The 26,572-nt window shown below is 45.7% G+C and overlaps 1 protein-coding gene and 1 long non-coding RNA gene across 6 annotated transcripts in view; one reads left to right on the plus strand and one right to left on the minus strand.

Moving 5' to 3' along the window:
- The window catches only part of ZNF516 (zinc finger protein 516), a 128,438-nt gene extending 101,957 nt beyond the window's left edge, over window positions 1-26,481 (minus strand). For 2 of the 5 annotated variants that reach the window (XM_032293769.1, XM_032293765.1), the window contains exon 1: window positions 22,611-22,710. The gene's annotated coding sequence lies outside the window, so the exon portion shown is untranslated. Of the gene's footprint in view, window positions 1-22,610; window positions 22,711-23,155; window positions 23,957-25,931; window positions 26,105-26,379 lie in introns of those variants that run through there. The other 3 variants (XM_032293767.1, XM_032293768.1, XM_032293766.1) reach the window with 3 other exon arrangements.
- LOC116561817 lies at window positions 22,796-25,119 on the plus strand. Its single transcript, XR_004273620.1, has 2 exons — window positions 22,796-22,855; window positions 23,956-25,119. It is a non-coding gene; the product is annotated as an uncharacterized LOC116561817 (long non-coding RNA).
- Window positions 26,482-26,572: the final 91 nt, after the last annotated feature.

A 26,572-nucleotide genomic window follows, 5' to 3' on the forward strand; every position in this document is an offset into this window, starting at 1 on the left:
ATGTTCCCCATGCCCCTCAGGGCAACTACAGAGAGGTATAAAGTAATAAATGAGGGACAGACATCGGTGCTTCGATTCACTCTCGCTGACTGCTAACCCGCTGTCATGCCGGGTAGCCTTGAAGAAGAATGGCTGCGGCGTGTCCCAGACCTCCCCATGGAGAGCACGCGTGCCTCGTGGGACTGCCGGCGGTGGCAACACACCCCAGCCGGTCCAGCCATCTGCGAGCTGACCACTTCGGGCAACTTGGGGCACCCCAGGAGAGTCCCTGGCTCTGAGGGATCAAAAAGGTTGAAAAACAGAGAATGCTCTCTATGTACACAGAAATGTCTTTTTTATGTTTATCTGGCATTAGAGATATCAAAATTAAGATTGGCGACGTCCTACAATACTCATGATTGGAGCAGGCTCGTGCTCACTTAGTGACAACGACAGTCACACTTGCCATCTGGGCAGTCTGAAGTCCAAGCTTGTCCAACCCGCGGCGGCCCAGGGCAAATTCGTGAACTTTCCTAAAACATAATGAGGTTTCTTTTCCCTTTTTTTTTTTTTTTAATTTTAGCTCTTCAGCTGTCATGAGTTTATTTGTTTTGCTTTTGTTTTTTTGAGACAGGGTCTCACTCTGTCACCCAAGCTGGAGTGCAGTGGCAAAATCTTGGCTCACTGCAACCTCTGCCTTCCAGGCTCAAGTGATCCTCCCACCTCAGCCTCCCAAGTAGCTGGGACTACAGACATATACCAACACACTCAGCTAATTTTTTGTATCTTTTGTAGAGACAGGGTTTCACCATGTTAGCCAGGCTGGTCTCGAACTCCTGAGTGCAAGTGTATCTACCCACCTCTGCTTCCCAAGGTGCTGGGTTTACCTGTGTGGGCCACCGCCCCTAGCCGTGTTGGTGTCTTTTGTGTGTGGCCCAAGACAGTTCCTCTTCTTCCAACGTGGCCCAGGGAAGCCAAAAGATTGCCACCCCTGAAAATTCTCACTTGAAAGGAATAACTTACATGCTCAGCCATCTTCCCCACTCGTTCCTCATTCAGTCCTCAAAGACTCTTTGTTAAAAGGACTTTATTTATCACTGTTTTGTGTATTAAATGTCCTTCAACACAGGAAGGTCCTGAACCACTAACCACCACACTGGTACAAAGCAGCACGGGGAGAGAGCCTCTAGGTCTGAAGAGCTCCAATGTCTCCCATTTCCCCGACCCATTTTAAAGGCACTGAAAGTTCATTCTTGAACAGTTTTGTTTTTTGTAATGAAGTCATGGTGTTTCTACATGTTTAGCTCTGTCCGCCTGAATATAAATAACCGAGGCAGTCAAATCAGGGTGTGCCAGTGTTCCCTTTACCGGGGGAAAGTTTCTGCCTTCTCCCACCACATATAAAATTAGTCAGCTGTGCAGTGTGGTGAAATCACCAGCCCAAACATATGATTATTAAGGATTTGCAGTCCTATTTTTTATATTACTAAAATAGCCACACTCATTATATATTTATATTTCAAGGCCTTTTTAAAAATAAGCTTTAATAAATATCTCTGAATGTATACATTCCACAAAATGGACAGTTAAAAGAAGGTACTCATGATTTTAGGTTACATATTTTCCTTTCTACATTAAAATAACCAAAACCTAGTAATAGTTTCCACTACTGCATTCAGGATAAAAGAGCTTTCTTTCAATGTAAGAAGAAATTAAAATTACAGGGTTGGGGCAAGGGGAGAGACTCACATTTTAGATAAAAGAGATTATGGTAACTTCAGTCTTCTGACCAAAAAGTTTAATATTTTTAAAAATATAATTGAATGTTGGGATTAAAATGAAACTCCATTTTCCATTTTCATCTTCTTCCGTTAGAAAGTCCTGGAATCTGAAAGGTTAAACCCCTGTACTCTGAGAAGCAGAAAGAGTTGCCTCACGTTTCTTTCAACTAATATTAATTATAAAAGCCAAAACAGCCAACGAATTGTACACTCAAAAACAGCCAAAATGGCAAACTGCATGTTACATAAATTTTATCACAATAAAAAACACAAAGCAAAAAGTATACAGGTTTTAAAATCATTTGAAATGCTTTAAAATTGGAAATCATTACAAAATACAAATAATACTTATAAGGCATTGTTAAGTAAATAATCTACTGTTCAAACTGCATGAAATATGTTAATCTTGAAACAGTATTATGCCAAATAAGGAAGTCAGAGGTCATCACTAGAATCCATAAACTGTTTAAAAAGCAAAACAAAACAAACTCTTCTGGAGGAGAGAGCCAATTTTCACATTCCCAGATTTGGAACCGCCTGCTTATAGATTACCCCCTTTGACAATTCACGTTAACTCCTGAGTTCTCTGAGCCAACAAATGTGCAGTTTCCTTTTGTTTGGGGCTTTCCCCCCAACTTTTAACTTAGATCTGGAACAAATCAAAAGTGGTCGGGATACGATTCTAATTTATATAACACAGAAAAGTTCCATGAAGGGAATATTTCTACCCAACACAAATATAAATATGCTCTAACAAAGTTACTCCTTCTGTACTAACTGCTTAAGAAATTCCAAGAAGTTATTTTAGATGCAACGTTTAACGGACGCTGCAATGGTGGATCCACGGAGCCCTTCTATAAATCAGCTCCGGAATGTTCCACTTCTCCCTGACTGGAAATTCCATACCAATCCTATTCTGTGCTCTCTGGTTTATTCTGAGAATTTTAATCCATTTGATTTTTGTTGCAAACATTTTACAACCACCCTTGGCCAAAAGCACTGAAGTTCTATCCTAATTCATTAAGGATTTCTTATCTGTAATTTTCTATAAATCCCTACGTACTGGAAGGCTTGCCCTGCACTTAAAAAAAAAGTTAAATAAACGTGATTTCTAAAATGTCTTATCTATTCCTTTCTCCTTCCTAAGCAGTTTTCTTTTTTAAAAAAACACGTTTCAGATACTTTCTTTTACCTACGCCAAAAATATGACTTACAGTATTCCTCACCAATCTGCTGGGCAGAAGAAATAAGAAACACAGATAAAAACGGTATTATGGAAAACTTGTCAGGAATAATTCTAAAAGTATGCATGCTAGCTGGCATATCCGTTCAGATGATAATTACACCAAGCAAACCCTCCAAGTCCTCCACACAGAAAAAAAGACACATTATTTCAGGGACTTCTCCACCTAACTTTCTTCCTGCAAGAGGTGAGAGAATGGATTTCGCTGCAGCTCCTGAGTCACCTCTAACACCCGGCCAGGGAGGGAAGCGACCCAGACACGGAGTGATTCCTCAGCCGGTTCTTGCTTCTCTGGCTAGACATGTGCACCTCTTAGATGGGTCATTACCTTCTTTGACCCTCGTTTTCCCATTTGTGAAATGTGTCATTTGCCATGGACAAATTGTGGGGCCTTTTCCAGTTCAGAAGTTCTCCGACCTGCAGCGGGCCCGCGTGAACAGCGTCTGTGGAGCCCAGAGGCCACCACTGGTGGAAACACCCCACACGGGACAGCCAGGCCTCAGCCAGCGCCAGTCGGGGCCTCGCTGGATCCCAGCAGTGCAGCCGCCTTCCCCTGGGAGCCGGATCCAGCTCACAGTCATGCTGCCTGTCCGAGGAGGCTACAGCCCCTGAGATCGCTATCCAGTGCAGGTGCCCCAAGACACCCACGGCAGCTGAAAGCTCTTCTGGGACTCCGGCCCCACCCGACGTGTCTACCCGGATGTCTCACTCCAGGTTGTCATGCCCACAGAGTCCTACCCATGAATAGAACAGCGGCCCTGGACACTCCCTCCCTCTCAACGCACCCAGTGGATGACCAAGTCTTACAGACTCTACCTTCTAGCATGAACCTTGTCAAAATTAGGGCACTGTGCTCCAGTTTCTTGGTCACAAATCTAGCCCAGAGCTCCATCCTCTTCCCTGAACCATCCCCCCTTCAGAAACCTGCCAGTCCCTTGTCAGTGTCCCTGGCCTGTGATGCCTCCTCCCTGCCACAGACTGGCTGAGGGACTCTCCACAACACATCTCTTCCCATTGCCCTTGAAACAGAGTCCATATTCCTCAAGACAATTCAGTCAAGACTATGTGGTCTTTAACGGGCTCTCAAACATCAGCTCTTGGCTATCACCCAGATGCCCCTGCCATCCCCCGCAGATACGTGCACACTTACACACTTGCATGTGTGTGCATTTGCACAGGCTCACTACACAGACACACTTGCAAACGTGCATCTACACACAGGCACACTTATGTGCATACTTACACGTGCATGTGTATGTATACACATGTACACTCAGGCGCAGGTACACACATATGCACCTGCACACGTGCGCTCACACGCACAAACATGCATGTATGTGCCTCTGGCTTCAGCAATATGAAATCTCCTCAGCTCTCCCAGGCTCTCACCTACTTTTCTGCTGCTTGGCTTCTCACCCAGCTCAGGCTAACTCCTCCATAAGGACCAGTGTCCTCACCAGAGTCCCTTAAGGGCTACCTGGAAAGGTCACCTGGTCACACAAGATGACTCCAACTGAAGGCCTCACAAGCAGAAAAGGCAATCATAAAATCCGGCAATGATCATTAAACCCAGTAAGCAAGGAAATAAATATAAGCAGAATTACATCCAAAAAACAGTAACCTACACATAAACATGCGATTCTTACATGTCTTGAAATAAAAACTATGTCATGTAAAAATGATAAATTAACACTAGCAGACTAAAACAACAGCCAAAAATGAGTTACAACAGCAATGTGGGGAGCAGGGAGACAGGGCGAGGGGAGGAGGGTAATGGAAGTGCTCTGACTGCTGTGGCTCTCCCAGAGGCGAAGTCAGTTATATTATTACTGATACACTAAGAAATACAGGTTTCCGAAAACATCATAAATATAGCCACTAGTGGAACCAAAAACATTGCGTGCTTTCTATATGCTTTTTGATTTTAATAGAGGACAATAAACATAATTCATATTCCAATAAATAGAAAAGCAAAAGTGAGCAAGCACAGAAGTTTTTTTTTCTTTAATTAGAAAAGAAGACCAAATAAGTCAGTTTCAGAAATAAATATAAATGGAGTAAACTCACTTATTAAAAAAAAAAAAGACTCCATGATAGGGCTAAAAATTAAATCATTAAATCGACTATTTGCTCTCTGTAAAAAACAAAACAAACAGAAAAACACCTATGACTAAGGAACTCAGAAAAGCTGGACATGTAAAGAAAAACATATCAGAAAAATACAAACAAAAGCAACATGGAAACTAAAAATGCCATTGGAAGTTTAATGTGCGGTCAAAAAGGCAGTTACACAGAGGTAGCTATCTTTTTTTTTTTTTTTTTTTTAGACGGAGTTTCGCTCTTGTTACCCAGGCTGGAATGCAATGGCGCGATCTCGGCTCACCGCAACCTCCGCCTCCTGGGTTCAGGCAATTCTCCTGCCTCAGCCTCCTGAGTCGCTGGGATTACAAGAGGTAGCTATCTTACAGTCAGAAAGGGCAAAGTGGAAGTCACAAAGAAGATGTAATTGTCCTAAACTTTTTTCGGGGGGGGGGGCTGTTTTCGTTTTTGTTTTTGAGATAGGGTCTTACTAGGTTGCCCAGGCTGGCCTCAAACTCCTGGGCTCAAGGAATCCTCCCGCGTCACCCTCCCAAGAAGCTGGAATTACAGGAAAGCAACCCTCATCCAGCTGTAACTGTACTATTAAGTCAAGTAACACAGAACAACACAGAATAAAATGCATTTAGAAAAAGCTATAGTGAATATCTGGAAAGATAAACAGAGAAAAATGGTCTGGAAGAACTGCTAAATCTCTCCTAAGCATGGCGGATTAAGTAAGCAAAAGTAATAAGTAAGAGAGGGCTTGAAAATAAAGTAAGGCTTATCTAATATATAAGTATCACACTCCATACTTTGCCATTTTCCTAAATTGGCAGTAGAGCATAAAATGCCTCCATATTAACCACAAGGAAGGCTCTAAATGTTCCATAAATCAGAAACAGTACAGGTCCCACGAGCTCCACAATACAGCACCGTGACACTAAAAACTAACAACAGGCAAAAACAAAAACAGCACTCCGAGAAGTTCAGCTATTGGGGAAATTCTAAACTCTCTGTAACAACTCCTGAGACAAAGAAGAAATCAAAGTGAAACTGCAAACTGTCTTCAAAGTACCAGTTTCAAAACTTATGGTACACAAGAAAGCTAAAATAAAGTTTAATTACTTGCTACAATAATTAAAAATGAAATATTCAATTCAGCAAGTAACAAGAATATCATAAAAACCCTTTAATTTGAATTTTAAACAGCAACAGTAAATCAGAAAAAAATACTGTAAAACTGATTCACAAAATCAGTAACTGGCTCTATGACGGCCCCAATGAATGAGATAAATAACTAGCTGACCTAATCAAGAAGGAAAAAGGCGAGGTTGGGGGAATTAGGTTTAACAGCCACAGACAGAAAATTAAAGGAATCATACAATAATGGTTTTCAAACTCTAATACATTTGTTAAAATGGATGAAAAAAAATGATTGATTTTTTAATAAAATTTCTGTCCAAAATTTACTCAGGGACAGAAAAAGTAAACAGACCAATTTTCGAGCAGGAAATCAGAGCTCTCTCCTCCACCCAGCCAAATGTGAGAGATGAATCAAGTCCACACCTGAAATCTTTCACACATTTTAAGAAACAACTCAGATTAGGCTACCTGGATGTTTCTGTATCTGGCACATGTATGTGATGAAAGATACAAAAACAGATAGACAAAAAAGTATTTGTTCATAAGTAAAAGAGTATTGTCCCCAATAAACAAAACGTTCTTATAAATCAACAAATCATAAATAACTCACTGGAAAATGTGACAACGTAACAGGTGATTCTTACGAGACATAAAATGAGCAGTAAACATTAAGAAAAGCTCGTAATCACAATTTGTAAAATGCAGTGGTATTTTCCTCTATCAAGCTGGCCAAGCCTTAAAAGACTGACAACATCAAACGCTGACAGAGAGAAAACACTGAGTTTTGCAGGGAATGTAAAATGGTACTTTTATATCTTTGTTGGCAAATTTGGCAATATCTATCAATTAAAATGCCCCTCCATCCCAAAAATGCCACCTCAGGGAACTTATCCGAGAGAAATATCCCCACAAGTGCCTTAAGTCACGTATCTGAAAAGTTCCCTGCACGCTGAGAGAAGGCCGGTAACAGCCCAAACATCCAACAGGAGACTAGACAGGGAAGGGCCGCTCCCCAGGGCGCAGCCGGCTGGCACGCGCGGCCTCTCCTGCTGCTGCTCACAGGCCACATCTGCGCCAGTGGGTCCATGCTCTGGCCACACGGGGCACTGCGCATCTGGCAATCACCGAGGTGTGCACACAGAACAGCACCCTACACATGGCTTAAACAGAATACGCTGAAATGTTATGCAAAAAAAAGTAGTTGAAAAACTCACAGAACATTGAACCATTTTACATTATTTAAAATGCATATATTAAAGATCTTACACATTCACCAAGCTAATGTATTTAAATGCCTAATACAGTGACTGGCACACAGCAGGCGCTCAACAGTAGCTTGCATAAAATAAAATTACGCCCATGTTGTCAGATGTCTAACTCTTTCTCCTCAAAATGCAATTTCGTCTTTTGATTGTAAATATCTTGATGACCAAGATGATGAGGACTTCGTAGTGTATAAACTATGCCATTTGTACAATTATCTGAAAAGAAATGGTTTAATTTGGGCAAGAAGAATGCTGCTCTAAGTATGTGGCTCTAACTAAATTACCCAAACAAATGTGTGGTTGGAAAATCAGGTAATGAGTTACCTGCAGTGAGTTAGTTCCACAACCGCCATCTCCTTTTACAGCATGAAAAGCAAGGAGCCACATGTGCAACCATCTTGTGAAAAGTCACTGTGTACCTCTTAAAAGCAAAATGCCTCTGTCTACATTTTTCCCTTACACAAGAGAAACAATAAGACCTTGAGAAACAGTTGTCAATGTATTATTCTGCTTCGGCAATTAAAATGGGTAGCTTCATATTAATTCCCCGGAAGAATGACGTTCAGATCAACGTCCACATCCAGGAGTTGCAGCATAGGGAACATGACTGTTCTCAGCTACTGTCGTTCCCCTCATTTAAAAATAAGACATTGTGTACATTCTAAGCTCCAATTTCAGGCAGCTTAAAGCATATTAAACAAAGTAGTCAAATGAATATGAAAGACATTCTGCCAAGTGATTAAATGTAAGCTTGCAGTTCTGTGTCAGTTTTCTACCAACCTCCAAAACCAGTCGTGGTTTGTCTAAGAAAGGGATGTTTTAATCGGAACACCTTAATTTACTGCGATACTGAAGTCCCACCTGAGGAGCTGACCCACAGGCAACTGAACAACCATAAAATTCATGTGACTGGACAGAAACAGCCTAAGCTCTGAGAACCCCCAGGTGTATGGGGGTAACTTGCTAGGGAGGCTTAAATCACTTTCAAGAGAAGAACCCACAGATGAAATCCCACTTGTGGAGACTCAGGTGGATTTGCAAAACTCTGAAAAGAATTTTGGGCCCATCCACTGACAAAGAGTGGCCCTAAAAGGAAAGGTCTACATTTTCCCTTTAAGCAGAAATATTCCTTTGCCTAAATTTGCATATATCCAAAGCACTGTTTTTGCTGAGTCACTGAAACAGCAAAAGATAAAATAGTCCTTTTTCTCCCAGCTGAACCATCCGGTTTGGACTTTGTCATTCTATCGGAATGCTGGTTGATCTTACGTTCAAAAGTCTGGTAAGTTTTCTGAACACTGATGCTGCAATTCCACATGTAAGATAGGAAACAGAATTCTAGTTTGTTTCAATATCATATTCCCTGTCAAAAGAAGCATTTCAGTGACTAATAGAACAAGAAGGGAAACTGACCCTCCCTCAGTGAAAATAATAAACTTGCTGCTCTGAACATCAGACCCACAAGCAGGAATAACAGGTAACCGGAAGTGTCACCTCCAAGAACAAAACCCAGCCCCAGAATGTGGAAGCAGTTTAACTCAGCCTTAGCCTTGAAAATGACACGGACGGCAGTCTTGGGACATAGGGCAGTAAAGACAAGATCCGCTCTGTCCAGGAAAAACGATGTCAGGTTTTTGTGCTTACTTTGTGGCACTTTTAAATATACCAACGAAATGTGATTCTCTTGCAATTCTATACTTTAAACCCCCTACATTTTCCCTTCTACTTGGCTTCCAAACCACCCCACATGTTCTCAAACACTCGCAAAATGGCCCACTGTCAAGGGCTCCTATCTCACTGTAATTCCCAGTAGCATGGTATAAGACACAAACAACACTCAAAAAACCCTGCTGAAATGAAGGAATGCAAACTCATTACTCTGCATTTAATTCTCATCTCTTTCAGCTGCATCTTCTTAAAGGAGCTTGGTTTGCTCTGAGTTACTTCACTCTTCCTTCTGAGAAACAGCTTTTTTGAACCGGTATGATTATCCATTTTTAATTATTGTATTTAAATGACCTACTTAAAAAGGGCTGGTGGAATACACTTTGTTCCAGATCTATTCTGAAGGGAAAGAGAGGTTATCTTTTCTACCAATGGATCTCCTAAGCGAAAAGCCCGAAACTGAAGTATTTCAGTAAACTCTGATAGAGATCGGAATGTATACTAACTTCCAATCCATTATGTCACAATTACCTCTTTTCTAAAATGAACAATTTTTTAATCTACAAAAAACAGGAATCACAAATCCCTTATACAGTTTATAGGCTGATTATTATTAGGTGTCATAGGGAATATACATACATTCATGATCCAAAACTTCAAAAGCAGAAAAACTTTCTCCGGCAAAGCAGAAAAATGAATGCATTTCAAACACACTTTCAGTATACTTCCAGCTCTGTATCACAGTTTACTAAAATGCTTAAGTTTGCCGCTTTTCACTTAAGAGATCCACTGTGGGGCCAGGCATGGTGGCTCACGCCTGTAATCCCAGCACTATGGGAGGCCAAGGTGGGCAAATCACTTGAGGTCAAGAGTTCAAGACCACCCTAGCCAACATGGCAAAACTCCATCTCCACTAAAAACACAAAACTTAGTTGGGCATGGTGGTGTGCACCTGTAATCCCAGCTACTCAGGAGGCTGAGGCAGGAGAATCGCTTGAGCCTGGGAGGTGGAGGTTACAGTGAGCCGAGATTGCACCACTGCACTCCAGCCTGGGTGACAGGGTGAGACTCCATCTCAAAAAACAAAGACCCACTGTGGAAGAGGAAACCTTTTTCCTTTTTGTTCCTTCTCCTCAGAACAGACCTGGAACAAAAATCATCACCAGGATACCTGTCTGTCCACCAAGTCCACTGGTTCGATTTTAAGAGTCACATGACTCTGGGATGTTTGAATAAAAGGGGCCTTGACTTGGGACCTACAAGGCACATGAAATGCTCAACAGTCATTCCAGCTCTTGCTGCTGAAGGACTGAACGTCCCTGTGAACACGGGCCACATTTTCTCAGCAAGCCACAACAGAAATTGTTCAGGAAAATAATAAACTCAATCCATCACGATTTCCTTGTTTTCTAAAATTCTCCCAGCAAGTCAGGCCACATCTACAATTCTACCTGCTCTGTGAGGGAGCCTTCACACAGGGTTCCAGCTCCCCGCTGTCTAAAGGTGTCTCCGGGCCACAGTCCTCTCTTCAACCTTGGGGCAGGCAGGCTTCCCCTTCCACCCCACAGATGGAGGGAAGATGTACAGACAGGCAGATCACAAGGTCAAGAGATCAAGACCAGCCTGGCCAACATGGTGAAACCCTGTCTCTAATAAAAATACAAAAATTAGCCAGGTGTGGTAGCACACACCTGTGGTCCCAGCTACTTGGGAGGCTGAGGCAGAAGAATCGCTTGAACCCAGGAGGCGGAGGTTGCAGTGAGATGAGATCATGCTGCTGCACTCCCGCCTGGGGACAGAGCAAGATTCGTCTCAATAAATATATAAATAAACTATCATTATCATTAATTTTATGTGTTTCTTTTTACCTCTCTTGATGTGATCACTAGAAAAGGTATAGTGATGCAGCATGCATGGTATTTCTCTTGGGCAGAACTGCCCTAGAGCACTGAGTTAGCAAACTGTAGGCCCTCGGGCCAAATTCTTCCCACCACCTGTTTTTGTACAGTTAGTAAGCTAAGGCTGGTTTTTACGTATATGTATATGTATATATGTGCATGTATATGTATGTGTGTACACACACACACACACACACACACGTGTGTTTTGAGACGGAGTCTCACTCTGTCACCCAGGCTGGAGTGCAGTGGCACAATCTCAGTTCGCTGAAACCTCCACCTCCCGAGTTCAAGCAATCCTCTTGCCTCAGCCTCCCAAGTAGCTGGGACTACAGGCGTCCATCACCACATTTGGCTAATTTTTTATTTTTATTAGAGACAAGGTTTCACCACATTGGCCAGGCTGGTCTTGAACTCCTGACCTCAAGTGATCCACCCGCCTCGGCCTCCCAAAGTGCTGGGATTACAGTCATGAGCCACTGCACTTGGCTGATTTTTACATTTCTAAATGGCTGGGGTTAAAAACAAAATCAAAAAAAGAAGAGTATTTTGTGACATGTGAAACGGCATGAACTCGAACGTCAAGTGTCCATAAATAAAGTCCATCTATTTGCTGCCATGGCGCCTCAGGCTGCTCACAAGCTGTGAGGCAGGTCCTATCAAATACTATCTGGTCCTTTACGGAAAAAGTTTGCAGACCCCTGCTCTGGAGTTTTGCAAATACAGACCCAGGTTTCCGAGCTGAGGAGGGTGTGGCTCCAGCCCCTTTGGGTTTCGTGGGAACTGCATGTGAGCTGACCTAGGGTCCAAGCCCACCAGGTCTGGTCAGATGCAGGGCGGGACCAAGTCCTACCAGCCCAATGAGATGGCTACAGCTGCCCCAGGAATTGTTTTGCATCAAATTATCTTTAGATCAGTCTCTTAAGGTTCTCATTTGTGATGGGTTACTCAAAACTTTTGCTTATTTTCAGAACAGAGCGAGTCCACAGATAGAAAGTGGACCCTAAAGGGGCAGGCAGCCTGTCCCAAGCCCTGCCTCAATAATGCTTCAGAAACCCCAGCCATCTAGAAAGAGGAAGGGTGAAGGGACACTGGTCTCCCAAGGTGCCATCTCTAAAGCTACATAATCCCAAATGGCTCGGACTAAAATGAAATGAACTGCGCGCACATGGTAACAAGCATGACAAGTGTGGCACAATCAAGGGCATGGCCCAAAAGGTGGGCTGCTGAATAACCTGGCTGTGGGACTCTGAGAAAGTTACTGACCTGTGCAGGCCTCAGGAGTTACTACCTGGGGATCCTAAAACCTGTGCATATTAAATGATACACGTTAAGAACTCAGAATCATGCTCTGTTCATAGCAGGCACTTAATGTTCGTTGAAAGGGAATGAGCATTGGTGGGCTTTTTTTGTGAGGCAGAGTCTTACTCTGTCACCAGGCTGACATGTAGTGGCACAATCTCAGCTCACTGCAACATCTGCCTCCTAGGTTCACGCAATTCTCCCGCCTCACCCTCCCAAGTAGCTGGGACTACAGGCACATGCCACCACACCCAGCTAATTTTTATATTTTTAGTAGAGACGGCGTTTCACCATATTGGCCAGGATGGTCTCGATCCCTTGACCTCATGATCTACCCACCTCAGCCTCCCAAAGTGCTGGGATTACAGGCATGAGGCACAGCACTGGCCTGGTCAGCTATTTGGGGGACTAGTTATTGAGGCATATGCCCAATTTGATTCAAGTTCATAAGGCATTAGCAATGAAAATAAAATTTCTATTAATATAATGGTAAACAGTAATGTTATCCCTTGCATCAAGCTGTCATAGTGATTCAAAAAGTAGCTCTCAACATCTTGTATTTTGTTCTTATGCCCTTGGCTTTTTGTATCAAAGAACTGCCTTTCAAAAGCTACAATAGCATTTGCCTTAAGACTGCTACTGAAGGCACCATCTATGTAAAAATACACAGCCTGTATGAAAACAGCCAATATTAAAGTCAGCATTATGAAATTTACCTCAGCGCTGATGCTAGAAGAGGCCTTCCTTCTTGGGAGAACAGGTCATTTTTTTCCTGATAGTCACTGCAACACATAAACTGCCATGTTCTGCTTTTTGTTTTAGTCACCAGAAGCTCATATGCTAAGTCTGGGTTCACAATTGCCAACGGAAGGAATCCTAAAATTACACGTGACCCAGCTTTTCCGCATCATGACCTCCTATTCCATTGCCCGTTCGTTATTTGTGTTTGTATTTTACTACAGATGGTGCCCAGCTTAGGCAAGCTTGACTTACACTTTTTCAGCTTTACCAGGTGAGGAAGCCATTGTCATTCAGTGAAAAGCAGCGAGCTGCTCCCTCCACAGCCCTGGCAGTGGAAGCCCTGCGACCTCCCGCGTGAACACGGTATGTCACGGTGGCCTGCACTGCCAGATTCTCCTTCCCAACTCTCGGCTAAAATATTCACGCATTCCAAGCACGTGTAAGGTAAGTGAGGCTATGCTACCATGTTCAGTAGACTGAGGTGTATTAAATGCATTTCCCATTTATGGTATTTTCAGCTTAGGATGGGATTCTGGGAGCAGCCCCACCAGAAGTTAGGGAGCATCTGTCTGGATCTCACATGTGACCTTACGTGCACACTTCACTCCCTTCATGGAATGAAACAGGTAGAAACAAGCAAACTATTATTACCCACATACAAAGAATCGGATTTCAATGACCAGATACTCAAATGAGCCTGTAAAAATCCTCACACCACAGCCAACAGGATGAAGTCCACAAATTATTATACTGATTAAATGAGTCTTTGCATTTTTTCATTTACACTGGTCATATTTTGAGAAACGTCTAGAAAGGCAGCAAAATCACCTAGGATATAGGTTCAAGTAAACGATGAAAAGTACTCAGAACTATCCTCTTAAGGAAAAATAAATTCTAAATTTACAAATTTTTTTCCTCCTTAAAAAAAATTCTAGAATGTTGGCTCTGTTTGCTCATGTTGCGAATGCAAAGGCCATTGTTTCTTAAGTGACTCTTGCACAACAAAGAAAAACTACCTGCTCCCTGGCCCAGCTGCCCGCTTTGCTGGAGAAGGCAGGAGGGGCGGAGACTCCTCCAGGAGGTGTTTAATAATCTACAAAGGTCCAGACAGCAACCCAGGGCAGACACAGTTCAGCCGGCCAACCTGCCATCAGAAGGAAAGGAGGAGAATGCACGTCTCCCTGGTTCAGCCCTCTGAGGTTCCCGATACCATCTCTTAGCGGCCATCTCGTCCATTTGCACCAAAGCCAAGCTCAGAGGAAGACACCTACCATAATCCACTCCTGTGTCTGCCACCTCCCTGCCCACTGCTGCGGGAAGCTCCCTCTCGGCATGTCCATCATTGGCATCTGTCTAGCACGGGTCATCTGCCGCACCACACTGTAAACCCACAAGTGCCAAATGTCCCTGGGAACCAGCCCACCTGCACCTCATCTTCCTGGCCTAAGAAGGTGAGTCTCAGAGCCAAGCAGTCTATCCAGACTGACCTGGTCTTCTCTGACCTTTTTCTTTTGATTTTTGGCGACTTTTTTCTTTTAGGATTTTCTGTATCCCACGTTGGTCACTTACATTCTGTATGTACTCTCTTATAAAAATATGTTAGCCGGGCGCGGTGGCTCACGCCTGTAATCCCTCCCCTTTGGGAGGCCAAGGCGGGAGGATCACGAGGTCAAGAGATTGAAACCACCCTGGCCAACATGGTGAAACCCCATCTCTACTAAAAAATACAAAAATTAGCTGGGTGTGGTGGCACACACCTGCAGTCTCAGCTACTTAGGAGGCTGAGGCAGAGAACTACATGAACCTGGGAGGCACAGGTTGCAGTGAGCCAAGATCACACCACTGCACTCCAGCCTGGTGCCTGGTGACAGAGCAAGACTCCATCCAAAAAAAAAAAAAAAAAAAAATGTTACTATTGGTGATTACCATTGGGTTTCACAAGAAAACCTGTATCCTGGCACCCGCCGTGGGGCTGGGACTCTGTGCAGACAGATGCCTGGTCTTTGGTGACCAGACTCTCCACGCTCCTCCTTGAGTGCTGCCATGTGACAGCAGCCTCAGACTGTGGCAACCGGTCCGGTGCCCAGCTCGCCCGATATCCCCGTGGAAAGATGCAAACGTTTACTCAACATGTTTCTTTCTCTGTGGAGCAAGATCTAGGCATCCAAGCGAATCTGAAGGGGGTTCTCCCCACACTGCCCTCAACACCTGGGTATTTGCCGAGTCCACACTAGGCAGTGCCAGCTCAGCATGACAACACGCTTAAGAGTTCCTCTTCAGAGTGGACTTTCACCCCCGCCCCCGATTCTGTGCATTCAGCACAGCGTCTGCAGGAAAAGGCTAAGCTGGGAATCAGGACACCCGGGCTTGAGCTCTGTACCATTCCTGTGGCCTTGGCTCAGTCACTAAATCTGCTTTTCAGTAGCTGTAGAATCTCAGGATTCACTCAAAATCCATCTCTAAGTTTCTTGCAGTAGTAACACATACAGGATTCTCAATATTAACCTTCTAAAACAAGTCCAAATACACATAAGGCAAATTTGCAAAGAAATGTAAATAATCATGAAAGCAAATGTTTTCTTTCCTTCATGGTCATTACACTGAGTCAGTGCAACACTCCTACCAACGTATAACCATGCTCTGGACTGCAGCCACCCTAACCCTGCTTGGGCCAAAAAGGTGCAGTTTAATCACCTACCACCTTGCAGGAATCTAAATGGAGGTTTCATGGTCCAAAACACCTAAAATGCTTCCCAACATGTTCTACTATTCCCTCAGAGAGGATTTAAGGATTGCCTAAAACACATACTCTCAGGGACTCCTTAATGTTCGAAGCTAAGCAAAAAACATGGACTGTAAATCATCTCCCACACCCATATAAAATCTCCAAATTATAACGGTAATAACTTTCTTTTTTAATCAATGCCTACAGATACTTTAAAATATGTAAATATTAGGAAAATTAACCTTACTTTCTAAAGTTCAAATTCTGAGTGGCCCATAATCTTTCATCAACCTAGAAAATAACTGATAAGCCAATCTTCCTGTAAAACCATTAGCAGATTCTGCTTTTCTGTCACCAGGGTAATTTACTGAGGCTAATTTTAATCCTGCCACTAAACCACTAATCCCGTGACTCCACAGAATTGTCCCCAAGTTTACGTTGCTACGGCAAGTACTTTTACATTAGGAATTCACTTATTTATTAATACCAAGTGTTTTATTTTTTAAGTTGGTTTTAGGAATGAGATCATCTTGCTTGCCTCTCATTTTAAAAAGTAAAAAGCCATTTTTGAAAAAAGCCACTTGAACACCTGGGGTGGCACTGCACTCGACACAATAACGTTAATTTAAATTATGCTTGGTGTGAGACTCAAAGGAACAAATTATCATCATTATGCTAATGGTCATGCTAAAGACATGAAAAGCTTTGAAATGATTAATCTAAATCTGGTGGGAATATGATTATCAATGTGAATGATGATATTTTCTCAAACTGGCATAAAAATGTTCTGTCTGTGTCACTGATAATGTCAATATAAATTATGCATCACCAAAGGCAACGTGCACTCACACGCTCGTCGCTCACGTTCTTGGCGCAAAACCCCAGCCCACCTTTCAGCCCACAGATGCCTTGCTTAGGGGATATACGTGTGGATGAGTGGAAATGTGTTTACTTCTTTCCTTAAAATAGAGACAACAGCATGATTAAAGCTAACAAGACTGAGACAACAAGAGAGGTGTCTGGAGATACATTTGCTATTATGTTAAAAATGGAGGCGGAATCTTCCCTGGCTTTCCATATTAATAAACTCCTGCAACACAGCATAAGAGCCCCCCTGTGAATTCAACACGGGTGTATCCAGAAACCCAAACCAGCATGTGTAAACAAAACACAGCCTCAAGTGAAAACATCAGCTCTGCCCGTAGATAATTCTAGGCCAGCACCACAGAAGTTCAGTGAATCTATGAAACAGGATTGTCCATTTGTTCAACAATTCATGTCTTTAAAAAAAGAATGGGTATAAAAGCTAAGTCTTTAAGACAAAAATAATACTTTTTGCTCTAGGTTAAAATCACCAGAATAATTAGGAACTAAACAGTGAATCTTCTTCTGACCCACCCAGCCCTTAGCCTCACTGCAACCAGCAGAAGTCTTAACTACTCACATTCGACTCTGTTTTCCTGAATTAACACAGTCATTTAGCATTGGATGGCAGACGATTTATTTCTCACAAAAATTATGTCTGGAGGAGAAAAGTGAAACTTGTTTGGGACACCCTTAAGTATTAACTGAGTAAGAATCTGCTAAAGCCACACACAACCTCTCTGCACAACTTTCAATGCATCATCGACTGTACTAAATTTCAAAGAACATTCTCGAATGCCGAAATAAATCAACGCCCAGGCACGGCGTCTCCTCAGCTCATGCAATATAGGTTAAATAGTACCATATGGCAAAGACAGACACATGTTGCCCTTTTCTGAAACAAAGAAAATAATTTCTAAACAAATGTCCTTTACTTTCACATGGGAAGAGTGGGGGGGGGGATCTGACAGTTCTTTATGGGTTAACAGTGCTGAAAAATGTTTAATTCTCAGCCATTAACAAGAAATTACAGAGTTTTAATAGAAAGCCTTGATTTTTAAGTCTTTATGTCCTGAAAACTAACACCACATCTTCCTCTACACACACCATCTCCTACAAAAGCAAGAAAATAACAGGACAACTGTATCCCGGAGGCTCGGCACCAGCAACTCCCCAGGGCGGTGAGAAACACTGTCTACCTGGTTTTGAAAGAAAAAAACACCAGATTCCCTCTGCCTGAAAATAACAAAATACACCCGCATCTCATCCCATTTTCACCAATCAGTTGAGGAACTGTCTGGATTTCACAATTACATACAATATGTATGTCTTCTTGGCCCAGTAAATTTTGAGATCCTATAGACTTTATTTACTTCCTGACCAAGGTTGTGGGGTGGGGGGGGGGGGGTTGGAAACAGGAATACCAAGTAAGTCTACCAGAATTAACAGAGCTGAAATACAGTAGTAAAATGTATCTAAATCTACTACAGTTGCTTTTAAAATAGTTTTTTCCTACTCTCCTGCTTCTGTTTTAGTCATTACTTAACATATATTTACATGTTTGCTTTCTAAAAATAGCTCCCTTTCTAATTACTCCTGCTTTGTAATTTTCAGGACCATGTGAATTAAAGATTAAATGCCAGATCTTTTTTGGAAATGACTTTTAAGGCATGTCGAGAGCCACAAATTACACTTCTTTACAATTCGAATGTATATGGAAAACATCTCGTGCTACACATAAATACGATGATGGCTCTAGCTTTGGAAAAAGAAGCTTCAGCTGTTCAAGTCACGTGTGGCCAGATGCAGAGTAAGGAATGCAGAGCAGACAGTTGCAACTGCTGGCTTTTACCAGTCCATCTAAAATACCCTTCACACGCGTTAGTGGACACTAGAAATCGCAAATACAAACGGTGCACTGATAGCCGCTAGGAATGTATCTTTCCTTACAGCTTTTGAAATCAGTCCCCTAAAATATTCTTCAGTGTTAGAAAATTAATTTTAAAATACAGATCTTTCTACAGAACAGAAGGGGATATTCTAAAGTCACAGTTTTTCTTTATTCCTCCTCCTCCCATAAGATTAATTTTATTAATTATTCATAAATGTAAACATTTGATGTGATTCTTTTCTTGAAATTCTTTGTGACTTTTCAGAATTCCTGAAAATGTTAAGATTTCAACAGTTCTTGTCCAATGGTGGGTGGGAGGGCGGTCTTAACTGAGGGCAAAGGTCACTCCTCCATCAGAGAGAATGTCCTGCACTCCCAAACTCACTGGGGCCAGAGAGAACTAAGGCCAGGACTTGAATCTGAAAAATGCTCTCTCCCCTATGGCCCCTAGATACATTCAAACCGATAATAGGCTGCTGCCACTACACTTGTGGCCAGTCAGGTGGAAAGACTGGGGATGAGAGCCCCCAGGAGGGGAGGGTGAAAGGAGCAGTTACACTGCCAGCTCATGCCACCAGTTAGCATCCAGCCCGAAGGGAACCTAACCAAACAGCTGAACCACCAAATAATCACTGCTGCACAAACAGAGGCTTATGCCCCCACCTCCATCTGCCTCTGAGAACCTCCACATCCGCCCCCCACCCCACCCCGTGCCTCTCACACACAGGGAGAGGTCTTCCAACCACCACCCACTCAAGACCTCACAAGGGAAGCACAGCCTGACACTACAGTTCACTTGAAAAACGCAAATCTAAATGAGATGCAGCTCCCAACAACAGAGTAGGGGCCGGTTCCAAGGCCCTGTGAGCTAAACACAGTAATAAAATTAGTCCTTCACATTTGGCCATTAACAACGCTGCAAGTGAAGCTCCAAGGTGCCAAATCGCAGGCAGCCAGCAAAGGCCTTTTTGCGGGATGCTAGTTAGGCAGTAAATGCAAATTCAGGGAAGCAAGGATGTGCTGAGGAAGTCGGTGCGGCACACGTCCAGCTCCCGAGCAGTGAACAAACCCACGGGTATTCCTTGGACTACGTTCAGTAAGACAGGCAGCTGAACTTTTCCCACAGCTTCTAGAACTTTTGAGGAGGAGGGGTCGGGACAGCAAAGAGATGCATTTTTGAAAGAACTAATTGAGTGTGTCAGAATAGCTTTAGCCAAGCACTAAAACATATAAACATTTACAGCATGAAAGATGCCTGCTTTTGAAGAAGAAATGTTACCTCCAGTTCAAACATCTACAATATAGATACCTAATCAAATCAATTTAACTTTCTTCCATTAAAGTTCTATTACTAATCATCAAATCCACGTCTGTCACTGAGAAAGTTACACGTTTCCAGTTAAATTTGGTCACTTGAAAACCAAAGAGAAAGTGGATACGTGTTTCCTGAACACTTAATAGCAACGCTTTCTTCAGTTAGAAATCTAGTAATACACGAAATACCACTTTTAATTAGGTAATTAAGACATCTTTTTCTCCTCAATTGAAAATGGAGTAAAAAACAAAATAATTCGGGTCCTGAACATTCAAACAAGCATATTATACAGGAAAGTGCACACGTTTGGACAAGCTCCCTGCTGCAGGATGCAGTCAGCTTGTATTTCAGCCTCCTATCTCTCCGGCATTAAGGTATAATGCAGCTGAAACTCAACACAGTCTCCAGTCAGACTTACAGCCACTCCCACCGAATTCTTTTTTAAAGATTCCTTCTCTTCAACTATGAATAAGACCAATACATATTCTGGAAAACAGATAATTAAAAATCCACAACAACCCAATAAACTCACTACTGGTTTTTCAAGAATAATCCATGACTAAACTCTACCTAAATTGCTAGGTCATGTTATCATTTTTCCCCATTTGGCAAGACTGAAAACCATCTGCTGGAGTATACCTCATTTCAAAGTATTCTTTAAAGAAGTCTCCTTTCCTTTCTCACGTACGTTGCTAAACTTAATCATATCAAATGCTTCACTTACAAAACTCAAATATCTCCTTGTAGAAGGAAGTTAGGTAAATGGAGTTAAAAGTTTCATTTATGAAAGTGGAGACAAAGTGCTTTTCACATCGTGACCTGTTTTCAAAGACCTCCCTCATTCCCTTCAGTCAATTTTGGTCTCTGGGACAACATCTTACAAAAAAAAAAAAAAAAAAAGTTAGAAATGTAGGTCTTCAGGGTTCCAGGAAAAAATGAAATCTCTAAATGAGTCGACTCCAAAGGTTGTTTACAAATAACAATGGGAAAACATTGGCGAGGTAATCTATTCTCAGGGTGGCAAGAATTAAAAGCAGACACATCTCTCAGAGTTAAAATTCTTGGCCTAGTGTATGTATTTCAGGATATTAAGCTATTTTGAAAGATTATTCTAATAAACAAAAGCTTTCAGAAATAAAAATAAGCAGAACTCCCATCTCTCTGCATTGTTGAAGGCTGTGCCTACTAAACCTGCTATTTTCGTGTTGTGTTTCATTTCAGAAAGGCATTCCCATTCCTCTTGGTTAGTTTTATTACAGATCCACTGGGATTATTTTTTTAGAAGGTTAATGTGCTCTGATTGTTTCAGTATATTCAAATTAGCAAGTGTAAGAAAACAAAGCCCTACTAATGAATTAAGAAAAACATTAGACATGCTTGTACCTTAACACATCAGAATTCAAATTCAATTATCTGTGAGTCTTAGACAGAGCTCAATTCATTCCGGAGCCCATTCAAGATGGCCATGGGGGTCACTCCCGTGAAACTGAAGATGTCCTCCTACAAGTAACCCAACTCTCAAACCCCTGACACCATGGCAGCCTCCGGAGTGACTTCTCTCTCCAATTTTACTAAGAGGGGGAAAGGGGTTCTCAGACCCAGCACAATAGTGCTATGTGGAATATTTAATTCTAGCTGGTCTGTGTAAATATAAATAACACTTACTTGACGACATAATCAAAGAATGCAAGTGAAAATGAAGCTGGAACAAACAAATGATAAAATGAGCTCATTTTATTTTACATGGCAGTAGCCGATCAAATAGCATGCATGCCTAGCTCTTTAAAGTAACATATCCCTAACCCAAAATACTTCAATCATATTAATAGAGTGTTTTTTAAAATAAGCTGACAAAGCTGCTTTCGAGAGGCTAGCCACCCTTGCATCTTCTCCGGTCATTATCTTAATAGTATTTACTCTATAGCCACATGGTGAACATACATCACTCAGCTTTTAAATCGCCTTCAATCACGATTTGAGGCTGCATGGCAGGTGGACAGGGAAATGCCTTTCTGCTGTATGTGTAAGTAGGATCCCCCACTAAAGTTCCTTTTGTGACTTGCTGGCTAAGTCAGCACAGCGAGTGGACGGGAGAGTCCGAGGGCTCCGTCCTTTGTTACGCCGGGGACACCCCTGGAAGGCCAGCCCAAGGCCCACGGGCACATCTGGCCTTCCGAAAGCAGTCCACAGAGCCATCCCGGCCTCTTTGCCGCCGAGACACTGTGAGGTCACACAGGCAGGACACAAAACCCGCACGCAGCAACCCCCCGCAAGGCGCCCCGAGCCCGAGTGCCCACCGCCAACTCCCACCCCAAATCCGCTCGCGGGCGCAGGACCTGTTCAGGTGTGAACACTTATGTAATCGTCCTCGGGGCCACGCCTTTCCCACCGCCCCACCTCCGCCAGAACAAAGTGAAGTTTAAAATAGAAACCAATTACCTGGCCTCCGCCGAGCCTCGGCCCCGGCAGCCCGGTCCACGCTGCCGCGCAGGCCCCTAGCCCGGCCCGGCCCGGAGCCCCGCGCAGACCCCAGTTCCGGACCGGCCCCGCCCCCTCCCCGGCCCCGGCCCCGGCCCTCCACACCCCCATCCGCTGGCTCCCCCACCCCGCGGCCTGCCCTTCCCCCCACAGCCCCCTCTCTCCTCCTCCGGGGCCTGCTCCCGCCCCCGCCGGCTCCCACCGCCCGCCCCGCTCGCCCCCGCCCCCGGCCCGCACAGACCCCCGCCTTTGTTGTGGTGCGAAGTTAGGCTGCGGGTCCCCGTCTCTTTCACTTCTTGGGTTACAGTGAAGGCGTGTGACGTCCACTCCACATGACGGGGGCGGGGGGCGGGGGGCGGGCGCTGGGGGGCGGGGGCGGCGGGCCAGGCCCTCCCCGCGCTTCTCCGCCCCTTCCCGCCCCGCCCACAGCCCTCCTCCTGGCAGCCCAGCAACAAGCGGCCACCGCCCCCACCCCGGGGCGGGCAGGTGAGTTCCCCCGCCCCCGGCCCGCCCCCGACCCGCCCCCAGCCCACAGGGCCGCCCCGCGCTCCCGCCCCCTGCCCGTGGCCACGCGCACCCCAGATCCCCCAGTGGCGCCCCAGGCCCAGCGCCGCTGCAGCTCAGACACACCGAAATAGGAATGATTTAATCCAACGACACCTCCTGGGGCTGCCCAGTCCCGGTTCCGCCAGCCCCTGAGCCTGGGGAGGGGCAGAATCGGGTGGAACTCGGGTCGGGGGGCGGAAATGGCCCGAGTGGGAGGGAAGGCGAGGGGTTGGACACTACCTTGTAACCGACTTTGGTTCTTGCAGAAGGGTAGGACGAAGGTCGCCCACGGACCCTCGGGTGACCTCGGTGCGGCCTAGTGGCCGGGCACACCCGCGCGTGGACGAGGTCCCTCCCAGGGGTCTCCTTGCAGGGGTCTCCGGGGAGGGAGTGGGCACGTGGGTCCTTAACCCCTCCATTGCATCATCCCCATCCCGGTGGGCAGACAGGCGCAGCCAGCCTGCGGTGCTCCCGGAAGACACCGCGTCTCCAACGTTTACGCAGAGATGTTGCTCGGCTCAGGTCGGGTCCGTACGCTTGCCGAGGTGCGTACTACGCGAGCCACACACATCACTCCCGATATTCCTGGGAAAGTCGGTGCCACAGTCAGTCAGCTGCAAGCGTGGGGTGGCCGGTGACGCGCTCTGCCGGTGAAGACACCCATTGTGCGGGACAGGCGCGGCCAGGGCGCAGCGTCCAGGGCGCAGCGTCCAGGAGGTGGGTAGGCAGCCGAACTTTCACTGGCCACGAGCGCTTCACCTTCCAGAATCTGCCAGAGACTAAGCATCAACTCCCAGGGAGAAAATAAAATGTGAAGTTGGAAGACACACGCTGCCCTTCACTTTTCTGCGGAGTTCACATCGGTTTCCGCAATCCGCGTTCTCCGTTCGCTTTGCCCTGGCGAGTGGGCTCCATCACCTGGACCGCAAACGCATCAGGGCGCGCCCGCCGGGGGCGAGGCCAAAGAAACCGCACGTTTCGAGTCCCCAGTTGCTGAGAAACAATCACAGCGCTCCTCTTTTCTTCCCCTGCTGCTGCAGGTTCCGACCTAAATCCGAAAGTGCTTCTAAATCCCATGCTCCACAGGAGGTTCGGAGGGGGAGGCGCTCGGTGGGGACTGCTGCGTGCCCATGTAGCCGAACCGACTCGAATAAAAGCGTGTCCACGTCTACATGACACATCTGTGCAAATGCAGAAGCCTGCGGATGCTCGGGGCTGGCCAGACTTCAGTGTGCAGACACATGGGCTCATGCACGCGCGCGCGCTCACACACACTCACATCCCAAATTACCTCCGGGATGGAGAAAGCCGCAGCGGATAGGCCAGCAGAACCGTCACTCACGCCCAGGGGGCAGGGACACTTCGCAAAGCTGTTTCCTTTTTTTTTTTTTTTTTTTTCTCCTCCTCTTCTCCCTACCGTTTCATTTAATGGTAAAACAACAGCAGAGCTCTGAAAGTTAGCCATCTGCGCGGAGTTTGCCTTCTTTAAGGAGGGAGGCGTCAGACGATACCATTTAAATATATTTTGTACTTCCACAAAGGATGGAAAGGGAAATTAACGATGGGAGTGGAGGCGGAAAGGGAGCTCCGAGTAAGAAGGAGGGGTCATCCCGCGGGGGGAGGGGGGCCGGGGGCCGACGCAGGGGAAAGAGTTGTTCTCCACACCGAAGAGGGACTTTGACCTTCCATTGATCTCGAAATTAAAAAATGTTTTTCACAGGTCAGATTGTAACCAACACTCGTTCCTAATTTATGAACTCGTCGTTTTGATTTTATTATTTGGCATGCGCCAGCAATCGTGTTTCCTTAAGAAAGAACTGACCTATTTTTGGCTGGAGATAAACGATCATGTTAACAGATGTTAATCTTGTAATCTGTTTTTCCTGTAAGCACTTTACCTACCCGGGTTTCAGACCTTAAAAATAACATCTTTTCCAAAAAGACCTGACGTCACAATTGACTCCCTGAAAAATCACACTCCCCCTCCAGTTTCTTCCCCTGCAATGATTTCAAAGACGTTCAATCTTTTCCACTTTATAAATGCTGATCTGTTCTGCCTCTACTCCCACAGGCTTTTATTTGCATTTCAAATTCCACAGGTTACACCAGTCGCCTTTTCAAAAAAATATAAACCAACAATGAAGCAGCAAATGGCTTTTTGTGCATCTGGATTAAATAAAACACAGAATGGATATATTTAAAAAGAAGGCTGCGCAAGTTGATCTTCGCACACCCGGAGACCCAGTGACTCTTTATCAGCGGAATGAGTAAGACACACACACAGCCCCCAGAGCTCCCGGTCTGATCCTGGGCGGCTGCGGGAAGCTTATTAACGCTGATAATGGATGGGGCTGACTTACAGACCCACATTTTTCGGGTAAAAGGCTGGTTCCCTCTGGTTCCTAATTGCGGGGGTCCACTGGCTTTCCTCGGCGCACACCAGCCTTCCTCCATCGACTGCTGCTTTTAAAAACCCCACTCGGCTGCCGGGTAACAAACTTATTCATACAAAGTTTCTTTAAAACTTGACGAGGCGGTTTAATCTAAATACTGATCGTAACTATCCAGTCTGTTAGTTCTCCCTGGAAATGGCAGCGGAGGCGCCTCCCCCACCTCCCGCCCAACCACACACACCCCACCGCATTCTTCCTTCATACACCCGGGTTCATCTCGCCACCGAGGCCTCCCCCACCCGCACCCGGCGGGGCACAGCTCCAAGGAGTCCCTGCCCACCCCTCTCCGAGTCCGTGCCAGACCCTCGCCCCCACCCCCACACCCGCCTGAACTTCCCTTCCAGGACCTCTCACTTCTTGAACGTTAGGGTCACTTAGAAGCTCCCACCAGACTGGCAAGCAGCCGGGGAGGGGGCTGTGAAAAACAAGCCCCCTCCCACCCCACCCCCCCTCGGCAAACGCGTCCCCTAGGCAGCAGCGCTCGGTGCCCACAGGCATCGATCCCATCCGCCAAACCCTTAATAATTGAAGCGGCTCCTCAGGCCCGCAGCCCCATCACCCACCTTCATTAGCCGGAGCGTTTTACTTTAAAGTAAGGCAATTTGCTCTTTGTCTCCTAATGGATGGAGAGCGCATCCGAGCTCCCCTCCTCCCGCGTCGCCTTTGACGAAGTGTACAAAGCCAGAGCCTCTTCCGCGCTCCCACCCCGGCCCCCACCCCGCCCCTCCACTGCGGTAAAAACCACCTCCCGGGCGCTCGCCCCGCCGCCCGAAGTTGCATCTTCTACTATCCTGGAATTGCAGAGCAGAGCAACTACCCACAGGGAAAGCCAAGGAGCCCTCCCCGCGCCCGGGGAGACCCTCCCCGGCGCACCCCCCCCCCGGCGCCCCCCCCCCCCCCGCCCCCAGCGGCGCACACGGGAATCCCGGGCACGTCGAGGCTCCGGGCCCCGCGCCCACCGCCTGCCAGCGGCCCCTGCGGCGCAGCCTTCCCCCCGCCCGCGGCCCCTACCTTGGCGGGGAGGCGGCGTGCCTGGGGAGCAGGACGCGCACGCCCCGCGCATCTGAAGGTGAAGCCGAGCGCCCGCGGCGCGGAGCCGAGCGCTGCTCTAGACCGACCGCGCCAGCTGCGCCCGGGCGCGGGGGACGCGCGAGGGCGCGCGGGGCCCGCCACGCGCCCGGCCCCCTCCCCGCGCCGCCCGCGC

Source organism: Sapajus apella, unplaced genomic scaffold (assembly GCF_009761245.1).
Source record: "Sapajus apella isolate SASKATOON/1434 unplaced genomic scaffold, GSC_monkey_1.0 scaffold30, whole genome shotgun sequence".
Lineage (NCBI taxonomy): Eukaryota > Metazoa > Chordata > Mammalia > Primates > Cebidae > Sapajus > Sapajus apella.